At 36.9% G+C, this 12448-nt stretch overlaps 1 non-coding gene across 1 annotated transcript; it reads left to right on the plus strand.

The window, feature by feature from the left end:
• The first annotated feature begins 1320 nt into the window (after positions 1-1320).
• LOC121149553 lies at positions 1321-1428 on the plus strand. The gene has a single exon (XR_005882709.1). It is a non-coding gene; the product is annotated as a U6 spliceosomal RNA (small nuclear RNA).
• The last annotated feature ends 11020 nt before the right edge of the window (positions 1429-12448 follow it).

Here is a 12448-nt window from a genome sequence, read left to right on the forward strand (position 1 = left end):
AGCAGATCTTCTCTAACTCTCCTCCTCTCTGTAGATTTGACTTTGCAATAAAAATAAATAAATCTTAAAAAAAAAAACTCCAACCATGGAGGAAATTGCAGGTTCCATGGTCTGACGGTAGAATGTATGTGTCAGAGCTGGGCCTCCTCAATGGCTTAGATGGAGCAGTGGACAGGATATCCAGATGCACATAGAGGATATGGCAGTACACTGGAGCTTGCAGAGGACACCTAGTACCATAACAGAGGACGGAGGACAGACCAAATCTGTCAACTACCCCAGTCAAGAATTGGCAGTGAATGCCTGGTTAAGTGGAGTCTAAAATGAACCTTGTCAGCCAGTGGAGTCTGAAGAGATTTTACCATGATTGAAGTGGCAAGATTGGCAGCAATTCAGAATTGTTGAACTATCAAGACCACTTGAGCAGGACCCTCAGAGCATGCCCCACATCCGGGACCTTGGGATGGTTGGGAGGCTGGGTGTAGCTTCTTCCCTTATCTCTCCCCCCGCCCCAGACACAGGAAGGAAAAAAAAAAATGTGGAAACAAGTGTTCACATCCATTTTCCTCTAGCCCTTGACCTTTTGTACTCTAATCAAATATGTAAAAAGTATCAAAAATAAAATGTATACAAGATGAAAAAATTTAAGAATTTTAATGATAGATGCTGACTCTGGACATTACTTCACTCAACCTTGAGCAAACTAAAATTAAGATTACTTGTTCAATATGTGTTCACTCATTGACTGATGGTCTTCTTCAATAAAAGAGAATTACATACTGAAATTTTATGCTCTGATGATTAATACAAAATCTTCACAACCAGCCAAACTCATTTTCAAATTTTCTTTGCTTCAGCTTGTTCATGTATTCTTCCATCATTAATACCAGATATCAGATTTCTTTTGGATCTGTGTTTACAATCACTTCTGAAGCACGTGTTCACATTTAACATGTCAATTTGGATATAGTTGCTGTGACAAGGAAGGCATACTTACCACTCAAGGAGTCTCACTTGTATACTATCCTACAAGATGAGACTCTACTCTGAGGATATGTGAGGGATAGAGCCCGTGGAGCAGCCGGGCTGTGCAACTGTGAGTTACCCATCACATTCTCATTCACATTCTATATGCAAACCAGCAGCTCTGTTCTTGCTTTCCATTATTCAAAAGGATAATTTTAAATTTTCAAATTTCCCAAGAATCTACCACACACTAAAAATTTGTCAGAAAGGGATAAAACTTAACATTTTTAATAATTCACTTTGGGTTCTACCTTGGAAAAAATCTGAATTCAGAGTTTTAAAACCTTCCTTCTTGTGCTCATTACACAGTACATGTATTAAAACTGGAAGAAAAAAAATAGAAGATTAGCATAGCCCCTACACAAGGATGACATGGAAATTCATGAAGCATCCTGTATTTTTTCTTTGTGGCAGTTCAATTCACAAAGGCAAAGAAATGGAATCAACCCAGATATCCATCTACGGATGACCGGATAATAAACCGTGGCACGTACCCACAATGGAATCCTACTCGTCCATAAAAAAGAATGAAATGCTGTCTTTTGCAACTAAATGAATGCAATTGGAAACCATTAGGCAGTGCAATAAGTCAATCGCCCCAAAAGTATGTTTTCTCTTATTTGTGATAACTAATTTATAGAGTACCAAAAAGTGTAATCTGTAGATGAAAGTGATTCTCTGGGATTTGATTATTCTGTACAGCCTTGGTTAAACACCTGAGAAACACTGGTTCTTCTGTTATTATTTTTTACCTGCCATTTTTTATTATCTTCACATAATGGAGTGTTAAATAGGTGAAAAAATAGATTTAAAAAAAATCTTCCTTCTCCCCAAATTCCACTTCAAAAATTATAAATTCAAGCTCTATTTGAGCTTCAGAATCAAGTCTATGAGAGAAAAATCATCCAAAGACAGCTGCTAGCTCACTTGATCTAATTTTTCACCAACATGAGGGCAAAATTTGGTACATCTGGTCACATAACAACCACATTCTACTAATCTGACATTTCTGCACACCTACTGCTGTAAATTGGCATAGAACCCCACAATATTTATCACAAGTTTCTAAAAGAAAGATTAAGATGAAAATACATTTTATTTGTGCCAAGCTTAACTTCTGATTACATCTAATGCCATGATTCAGAATACGGCTTTTTATTAATGCTAACAATGACCCACACTCCATGTTTTTACACATACCCATTTGGGTAAAGTGTGAAGTAAGTAAAAAAAAAAAAAATGCATCTGGCATGATTCGCCACAGACCTAGTGGCAAAAAAAGAGAAATACCCTTCAAGCAAAACATAGTTACTAAAAGCATCTTGGTTGTTACGATACCTCCTGGCTCCTGGCAAGTGGCAATCCAGTTCCGTTTTGTTTTGTTTTGTTTTGCTTTGCTTTTAACAACAAAAAAAGTTTCTACATCAAATAGAACTCTCTCGGAGAAAGAATATTGAACTATTTAAAAAGTTCAAGCTACTGTGCCTATGTGACAGCTCAATTGGCTAATCCTACCCCTACAAGCACAGGGACCACAGATGAGCATCAGTTTGTGTCCCAGCTGCTCTACTTCCCTTCTAGATCTCTGCTTATAGCCTGAGAGAGCAATAGAAGATGGATCAAGGCCTTAGGACCCTGCACATCCATGGAAAATCTGGAAGAATCTCCTGGCTTCTGGCTTCAGCTGAACTCAGCTATGGACATTGCATTATTTGGGGAGTGAATCAGCAGATGGAAGGATTTTTTGTCCCTCCTTCTGTGAAACCTGCCTTTTCAATAAAAAATATATATATATATTTTTTAAAAATCAATTTACTTAACTGACAGAATGATTATCAGTTGAAGGTATAGAATTTTTAGGAGTTCACAAGGGCAGATTTTTCAACTTTGTGAATTTCCTTTTCATTAAGTACTTGATTCAGATAAGGCTTCAGATAACTTTTAGAAGTTCTTCAAGCTTCTCATGACTCCCTGGCATTCCATGGGCAAATATAAAGGTATTTGTTAAAGAGTTGTTGATAGAAAAGTAATTACAAAACATGATGAGTCCACACTTAACACCCCAGAGAAACACAATTAGATTTATTGGCAAAAGAACTGGAATCCTGACGTGATTAGACAACTACACACCCAAGCACTTTAAATGGAGAAGGTGTCTGGGCCTCATGGTATAAACAGGCTGTCATAGTGTGGCCAAAATCTCAGTTAAGCTGTTTCTTTGGCGATGTGGACATCACTTCTCTATACATATACTTCTACTACAAGGACTACATTTTCTACTAGGACTAATGGACAAGATACTGTACAGATGAGCCAGGATCTGGTCTATGTCAGCTGTTTTGAGTAAACAGTCTTTCAAATAACTTTAGATTTAAGGACAAATTACAAAGTTAGCACAGGGTACTCCCATATATCTTTCCCTTAGCTTAACCAAATGTTATAAAACATTGAAACCCTCATGAAAATTAAGAAATTTATGTTAGCATAACACTATTAACTAAACTACAAACTTATTTCATATTTTACCAGATTTTCCACTAATTTTCATCTGTTCTAGGATGCAGTCTGGAACACAACAGCACATTTTGTCAACAGGCTTCCTTCTAATTTTCTGATCTATGATAAGCCTTCCACAATTTCTTTGTTTGTAGGGAATCTGACATGTTTGACAAGTACTCTTCAGCTTGGGTTGTCTGGTACTTTCTCTTAATTACACTGAGGTTATAAATTTTAGAGGAAAATATCACAGTGGGACGACGGAAGAGCCATCTTTTCTTCCCTCAGCACCAAGAACAAGGTCCAAACCATCAATACCCAGGGTAACTAATACCAGACTTTCTGTGGACAGAAATGTGTCTCAAAGCCACATTTCTATTCTTGTAAAATGCAGTAAAGTGGGTTACTTGTGGGCACAGCTGACGTTGAAGAACTCACTCAGAGACAACACTTCTGGGTTCACCTAAACCCAAGACCAAAGCAACAAGTCAAATGATAGCCTGCATTCCATCTAAGACATATACTCTTTTCCAACAGATCCTACTCCACAAAGAGGGAACTATCATACTGGATGTGTAGGTGTCAAGATGGGGACAAATAAGACATGAAGAAGCAAAGTAGTACGATGCCTCCAAGAAAACAAAACTGTTCTCAAGAATTAGATCCTGAATGAAGGAAATTTGTGAAATGTCAGAAGTAGAATTTAAAATAATAATTATAAGAACACAATGTGTTACAAGAAAATACAAACATATTAATGACATATTAATAAAATGAGGAAATCAATGAGTGGTACGAAGGAAAAAAATTACTAATGGGGAAAGCATTGTAGCAAGCGAGGTCAAGCCCCTAACTGAACATCAGCACCCCACGGTACTGGTTCTTGTCCTAGCTGCTCCATTCCAATCCGACTCCCTGCTAATTGCCTGAAAAAAGAGACAAAAACAACCCAAATACTTGGACACAAGCTATCCATGTAGCAGATCTGGATAAAGCTCCTGGCTTCAGCCAAGTCCAGCCCTGGACATTCCAGCCATCTGGGCAGTGAACCAGAAGAAATGAAAGTAGAAAGGAAGATCTATCTCTTTCCTTCACTCTATCCTCCCCGCAAATCCCACCTCTTCATGACTTTCAAAATAAGAAAAACAATTACAGACAAAAACTTAGTAAGGGATAGGAATAATTAGGAAGAATCAAGTAGAAATTTGAGACAAAATTTTCAATCAATAAAATTAAATATATGACTAAGATTTAACAGAATAGATTAAATGGAGAAAACAATTTCTGATCTCAAGTACAAGATTTTTGAAATAATTAAATCAGACAAAAAGAAAAGAATTAAAAATCATGAGGAAAGTCTATGTGAGATATGGAATATCATTACAACCAAATATCTGTATTATAGATATTCCTGAAGAAAGAAAAAGACATTGAGAATCTGCCAAATAATACAGTTGTTAAGAATTTCCTGTCTTAACAAAGATGGACATCCAGATACAAAAACCTCAAAGGTGAGAGCGTGGTAGCTTAGTGGCTAAAATCCTCACTATGCACACAATGGGATCCCATGCAAGCACTGGTTCTAATCCCAGTGGCCCTGCCTCCCATCCAGCTCCCTGCTTGTGGCCTGGGAAAGCAGTCAAGGATAGCCCACACCTGGGAACCCTGCACTTTCATGGGAGACCTGGAACAAGCTCCTGGCTCCTGGCTTTGGATTGGCTCAGCTCCAGCCATTGCAGCTACTTGGGGACTGAACCAACAGACAGAAGATCTTCCTCTCTGTATATCTGCCTTTCCAATAAAAATAAATAATCCTTTAAAAAAAAAACTCAAAGGATCCTAAGCAAACTCAAACAAAAAAAGATCTTGAAGGTACACTGTAGTCAACCTGTCAAAAGTTAAGCACAAGGAGAGAGCCCAAAAGACAGCAAAAGAGCAGTGTCAATGATATATAAAGAAAAACCAATTAGACCAACATCATGCTTCTCAATAGAAACCCTACAGACCAGAAAAGGGAAGCAAGATATATTCACGGTCTTAAATGGAAAAATTAAAAAAAAAAAAAACTTCCAGCATAGACTATATATCCAATGAAGCTGTCCTTAGAAGTGAAGGAGAGACAAGTTACTTTTCTTGATAAAGGCAGAGAATTCAGCACCACCAGACAAGCAGTACAAGAAATTCTGAAAGGTTGTGCAATAAAAGTAAACACCATGAAAACACAGGGCACTAACAAATTCACTTACACAACAGGTGTAATCAGTATCAACAAAATGACAGGTGCTAGCTCTTATCTATCAATACTAACCTTGAATGCAGATGATTAAATTCTACAGCCAAAAGACTGAGTCTGCCTAAATAGATAAAAAATAAGACCCCGCTATATGAAGACCCTAAAATATTCACTTCACAAAGATACACATAGATTGAAAGTGAAGTACTGGATTAAGATATACTGGACAAAAATAAGCAGGAGTAGTCATCTGATAACAAATAAAACAGAGTTTAGATCAAAATCTGTAGAGACAAAAAGAACATTATACTTTGATAAAAGATTCAGTTCAGCAAGAAGACATACCATAAATATATATGTGCCCAATACAAGACCAACCAAATGTATACAGCAGACATCATCAAACTTAAACAGATAAATAGGCTCCAATAAAACATTGACAGATATCTTCAACATCCCACTCCCATCAAATGAACAGATCTCTCAAGCAGAAAATCAACTGAATAAATGAAAATGAAAACACAACATAACAAAGTTTGTTGAATGAAGCAAAAGCACTTTCAAGGAGAAAGCTTATAGCATCTAGTGCTTCCATTAAAAAAAAAGAAATATATTAAGTGATCTAATGATGCATCTCAACTACTTAGAACAATAATACAAAGCGCAAATCAGCAGGTGGTGAGAGAAAAGTTCAGAGCAGAAATGAAAAATATAAACTAGAAAACTGCATACAAAAACAAAACACAAAGTTTTTTTTAAGAAGATAACATTGATAAACCATTAGCCAGACTAACAACAACAAAAAACAAAACAGAAAACTTCAAAATTAGAGATGAAAAAGATTAAAAGTGACACTATTAAGATACAAAGAATAATAGCAAATTACTATGGAAAACTATATGCTAATTAGTTGGAAAAACCTTTAAAATGGATAAATTACTATATTCAAATAACCAATAAAGATTAAATCAAGAAGACAATCTAAACAGACATGACTAACCAAATAATGAGATTGAAATGGTAATCGAAAGTCTTCCATCATACAGAATTCCAGGATTTGATGAATTTAGCACTAAATTCTACAAAATATTAAGTACATGTAAAGAATAACTGAACCCAATATGCTTCAAATTTTCCAGAATACTGAGCAGGTTGTAACTCTGCCAAACTTTTTACAAGGCCAGCATGACTTTGATACAAACAGGAAAAGTATGACAGAAAAAAAAAAAAACTATAGACCTGTATCCTTTATGAACACATAGAAAAAGATTCTCTCCAAAATACCAGCAAAATCAATCCAAGACCAGATCAGAAAGATCATACATCACAACTGAGTGGCAGTTACCCAAAGATACAAGGGAAGTTCAACATTTGTAAATGAATATATATCAAGTCACATCAACCAGATGAAAATTAAAAACCGTATGGTCACTTCAATAGATGCCAGGAAAGCATTTGGTAAAATCCAATACTGTTTGATGATGAAAAAACAAAAACCTTTACAAATGTAGCACAGAAGGAATATACCTGGAAATTATAAAGGTTATATATGATAAGCAATTGCCAATATGATACTGAATGGGAAGAAGCTGAAAGTATTTTCCTTCAGATCCGGATTAAGGCAAGCATGTCCTCTGTCACTACTTTTAGTCAACATGGTACTGGAAGTATTTACAATGGTAATCAGGGAGACTAAAGAAACAAAAGGTATCAAAATTGGAAAAAGGAGCTTTAATTATCCATACTTTAAAATGATCTAACGTTGCACATGGAAAAATGCCAAAAAGCTGTTAGAATTCATAAACCAATTCAGTCAAGTTGTAGGTCATAAAACAAACATACAAATGATTATTATATGCATTAATAATGAACTCAATGAAAAAGAAATCAAGAAAGAAAACCCATTTCACAATAGCTGCAAAGTATCAAATATTTAGAATAAATCAAAGAACTGAAATGTCTACAATGAAAAATATCCTGATGAAAAATCAACAGGGACAGAAAAGTGAAGATACTCTTTGCTTGGGGATTGGAAAAACTGATGTCCCTAAAATGGTCTATACCTCCTAATGCAACCTACAGATATAACGTGCTACATCTCAAAATATCAATAATGTTCTTTACATTGTTAGACAATACTCCCAAATTTCATATGGAATCACAGAAGATCCAAAATAGGCAAAGGAATCCTGATTAAAAAAAAAAGAAGAAAAAAAAAGCTGGAGTCAGCTCAACACCAGACTTACTGAAACAGTATGGACTGGCATAAAAACCAATACACATATCAATGGAATAGAGAACCCAGAAATTAATCCATATATAAGCAGCAAATGGAAGTACTCAGGACATAAACTGAATAAGGACAATCTTCTCAAAAACGATGCTGATAAACTAGATGCATGCATGTACAACAACAAAATAGACATGTGTCTCTCACATTGTACACAAATCCACTCCAGCTGGATCAAAAACCTAACACAAGACCACAGACTGAAGCTGCTGGGAGATAATGTGAGGAAAACACTCCAAGACATTGGTGCAGTAACAACTTCTTGGATAAGATCCCCTAATCACAGGCAACAAAAACCAAGGTTTCATTTGTTTAAAATGGGTTTATATCAAACTTAGAACTTCTGTACCACAAAAGAAATGATCAATAGAGTGGAGACACTTCTAACAGAACAGACAAAAATATTTGCAAGCTATCTGACAAAGAACTGATACACAAATTCATCAGCAAACTTAAAAGCTCAGCAATTAGAAAGCCACCTATCCACTTACTGGGCAAATGATCTCAAGAGATAGTTCTAAAAAAAAAGATACAAATAACCAACAAATGCCTGAATAAATGCTCAACATCATTAACATTCACGGAAGTGCAAGTCAAAACCAGAATGAGATGTCACCTCAACCCTGTTAGAATGGCTATTGCCCAAAAGATTAGAATAACAAACACTGGTGAGGTGTGGAGAAAGGGAAACACACAGTGTTGATGGGAATGTAGCTTAGTGCATCTGCTATGGAAAACAGTGTGGAGGTGTCTAAAAACTAGAAATACACTTGGCACACAATCCAGCAACCCCATTTCCGGATAGACAGCCAAAGACATGAGCACACCGCACCTGAGATACCTGCACCACTATGTTCGTTGGTCATACTGGGGATTCTGTGATGAATCATGCAACATACCAGAGACAAAAGTAGGATGAATATTAATCTTCTGGACCTCAACTCCCTCTTGTCAAGCTCTTTACACTTCCATATTTGTGCATGCTGAGAAAGGGCATGACAGAAGTACGGTCAGAATCATAAGAGATCTAAGCAAAATCATGAGGTTGACACGTTACACTTGTGTGCAATTTGTATATACAAAGATGGTCTAAGAGTATGTGAGCCAGGGCACAAGGGATGCCCCACACTGGCAACCAACATGTACATAACTTACGTGTTGCTATTAACCTATTTTTAGACATTATAGAAATTTTTAACATTCTTTTTCCTGTAGCCTAACAAAGGGTCTTACATGCTTAACCTGTGCTGGGATCATACTGGACCTACTACACAGACCTCTGCATGATATCACAAAACACATATTTTGAAATGATCTTGAGGAAGTTTTTCCCAGAAGAAAACCAACAGCGGAAGAAATTTTAAAATAGGAAACCCAGTGAATAAATTTAATTTAAAACACTGATTTTCTTCTTAATGCAAAAACATTCACTTTCATTCCTCTGTTTACAAACAAACATCTTTTCTCAGATTTGAGCATGCATCAGAATCACCTATAAGGATAATGTGTATGACCCTTGAACAAACAGATTTGCTGGGCTCCAATCTATCCGATGTGCTATGTCTGAGTTGAGGCCTGAGAATTTAGATTTCCAATAACTTCTCAACAGACTCACCCAATCTGATGATCAGTGTGGTAAGAGTACAAAGGGGACACATTTTAAAAACCACTAAGTTAGTAGTATAAAGATCATGAACTTTGCCATCACAGAGAACATAGCTTATTTTATATTTATATTTTATTTATATTTCTATTTCTATTTTCTTCATTTGAAAGGTAGAATGGAGAGTAGGGAGGGAGATTTTCTACCTGCTGATCCACTCAGCAAACGCTGGTGACAGCCAAGGCTGGACCAGAATGAAAAATATGAGGGGCCTCCAAAAAGTTCATGAAAAAATGTGCATAAGAAAAACTGCAGAATTTATAAAAATATTTTACTAAAATAAAGGCATCTTTAATTTCCTTTTTAAGTTCTCTAATTTCAGATTTTTTCAGTGCCTGGTCAGTATTTTCAGTTCTGTATTTACAATGTCTGTATTTCCCTTAAAATTATTTTTACCATGTTGATTTGCTCATCTACAAATGTATGCTGCTTAAGTAGTAGTTTAAATGTAAATTTTAATGAATGCTATGAATCAGTGCCTAATTTGCACATTTTGTTAATTACCTGTGGTTTGGGATAATCCATCCAAGATGTTCCCTATTACCCTAGATAATTAAGAGTTGACCTATTTTCAAGTTTTTGCAGCTCAAATAGAATGAATTCCACTCAATTTTCTTTTCTAATAGAAAAAGCATCATTTATTTAAATAGTCCATCAGACATAATTGGAATGTAAAATCTTGAGATGGAAATTGACTTTCAAAGGTCACAGAGTCCATCCCTCTACTTCTGGGAAGCCTGTCAAATCAGCTGGAGAAGGTTTTCCATCTTTTATAGTTTAACTGTAAAATGTGGCCATGAATGAACATGCACCAGTCTCACTATGCAAGCCCTTCACCTGAAGAGTGATCAACTTCTACATGTCGCCAAAAAACCACACCAGATTCCACCTCCACACTTTCTCACACACAGCCCAACTAAAGAAGATTCACATAGCTTGAGTACCTTGCCTCCAGTCTCTCTTCCCTGCATTATCCTTCGTGTTTTATGACAAGAGGGGGACCCTGTGTTTCACTCTGAGATTTCCTTTCACTCAAAAAAAGAAAATACATAGAGTTGATTTTAAATTGAGGTCTTTTTCTATAAGCTACAAATTTCAGCAGCAGTTTTGCAACAGCCTGGTCCCTGCTGCAGCGTGAATTGTTTTCAGTGTATCATGCTTTCATGTGTATCTTTTATTAAGCATGCTGGGTTTACAGCAGAGCAGTAGATGTTTAGATCTCTTGCTGCTCTTGCAATCCTTCCTCCCAGAACCTTTTTATGCCATTGCTTACTTGTTCTTGTCTAGGTCCAAGGAACCTTCTCCATACATCCTAAGTTCACTCTCTACAAAACGGAAGCCTTTTCCTACCTTCCTCTCTCATTTGACCTAACTACAATCTGTCATTGTCTCATTACTCAGACTATCTGCTCCCATAGACTAGAGGGGCTTAGAGCAAGAGACTCTGCCTAAGACATGCTGGGGCTTAATACTGAGCAGCAAATGGAGCATTCCGATAAGTTCCCAGCTACAATCCTGTTCAACACTTAATCTGCTCATAAACATCTTCAAATCATTCAATGAATTCCTTCTTGGCACTTGTTTAAGCCAAAAATGTGTATCACTTTTCAGTCTTCTCTTCCACATCATGCATCTGACAAATACTCTAAAACCGAATACTGAGGCAACCATTTGGCCTAAAGGTTAAGCAGGTTGGCACATTCTCATCCTACTGGGAATGGTGCTGAACTGTTTGCATGAGTTCTGGCTCTGTCCCCAGTTCCAGCTTCCTAATGCAGATCCCAGAAGGCAGCAAGCTCCAGCAGGTTGGTCCCAGCTACACATAAAAGAAGCCTGGATTTGGTTCCTGGCTCCTGGTCTAGGCCTGACCCAGCCATGAGCATTTGGAGAGTGACTCTGTAGGTAGTTTTGTTGGTCTGTGAAACCTCCACTGCTTCTCAAATAATTGCATAAATTAAAAGATTCTGAAGAGCTGTTGGTGTACCGAAACCATGAATACAAATTCCTCCCATTGTATTTAAGACTCCTACTCTCTGTCATTTCCCCATCAAGAGATGGAGTCTATTTCCTCACCAGTTACGTTTATCTAGTTTGTTCTGGTGTCTTGTTTGGAAAGAAAATAAAGAAAGAAAGAAAATGAAATGTGGTAAGAGCATTATGTAACTTTGAGATAAATTTTATAGCAATCAAATTCCCTTCTGGGAACGGTGCTGTGAGGTGAGGAACTGGTCTAGCACTGAAGCACGTGAAGATGGGCGGAAAAGAAGCAAGGATCCCTCCCTGCATAAACAAGGCCATCTGGGATTTCCTAGACTGTCATACCTCCATAGTAACCTATCAATGTGAATCCAGAAAACATCAGAGGAACCATTTGGCCAGTCTACAGAATTATGACACTTAATTTAAGCAAGTAATTTTGAAGGTGATGGCACCCAAGGTGATGGCACTTATCACCACATGCAGATACCTTCATTGTTGACACTTTGATTGGAATGAGCCTCGACTGGCCTGTCAACTTCTGCTCTTTTCAAAATTTTGAAAAAATCAAGTCAGATCATATCCTTCCTCTACTCCAAATTTGACAGAGGTTTCCAATTCACTGAATAGAAGCCCAAATATTTATAATGGCCTGTGTGGCCCAATGTGGTTTACCTCCCATCATCACTATGCAATCTACCCTTAACTTGGCATTAGCCCCATTCGCTCTTTCCTGTTATTGAACACTTCACACGCAGGGCTA

The sequence above is a fragment of the Ochotona curzoniae genome, unplaced genomic scaffold, assembly GCF_017591425.1.
Source record: "Ochotona curzoniae isolate NIBS_2020 unplaced genomic scaffold, NIBS_Ocur_1.0 scaffold_4701, whole genome shotgun sequence".
In the NCBI taxonomy this organism is placed as follows: Eukaryota; Metazoa; Chordata; class Mammalia; order Lagomorpha; family Ochotonidae; genus Ochotona; species Ochotona curzoniae.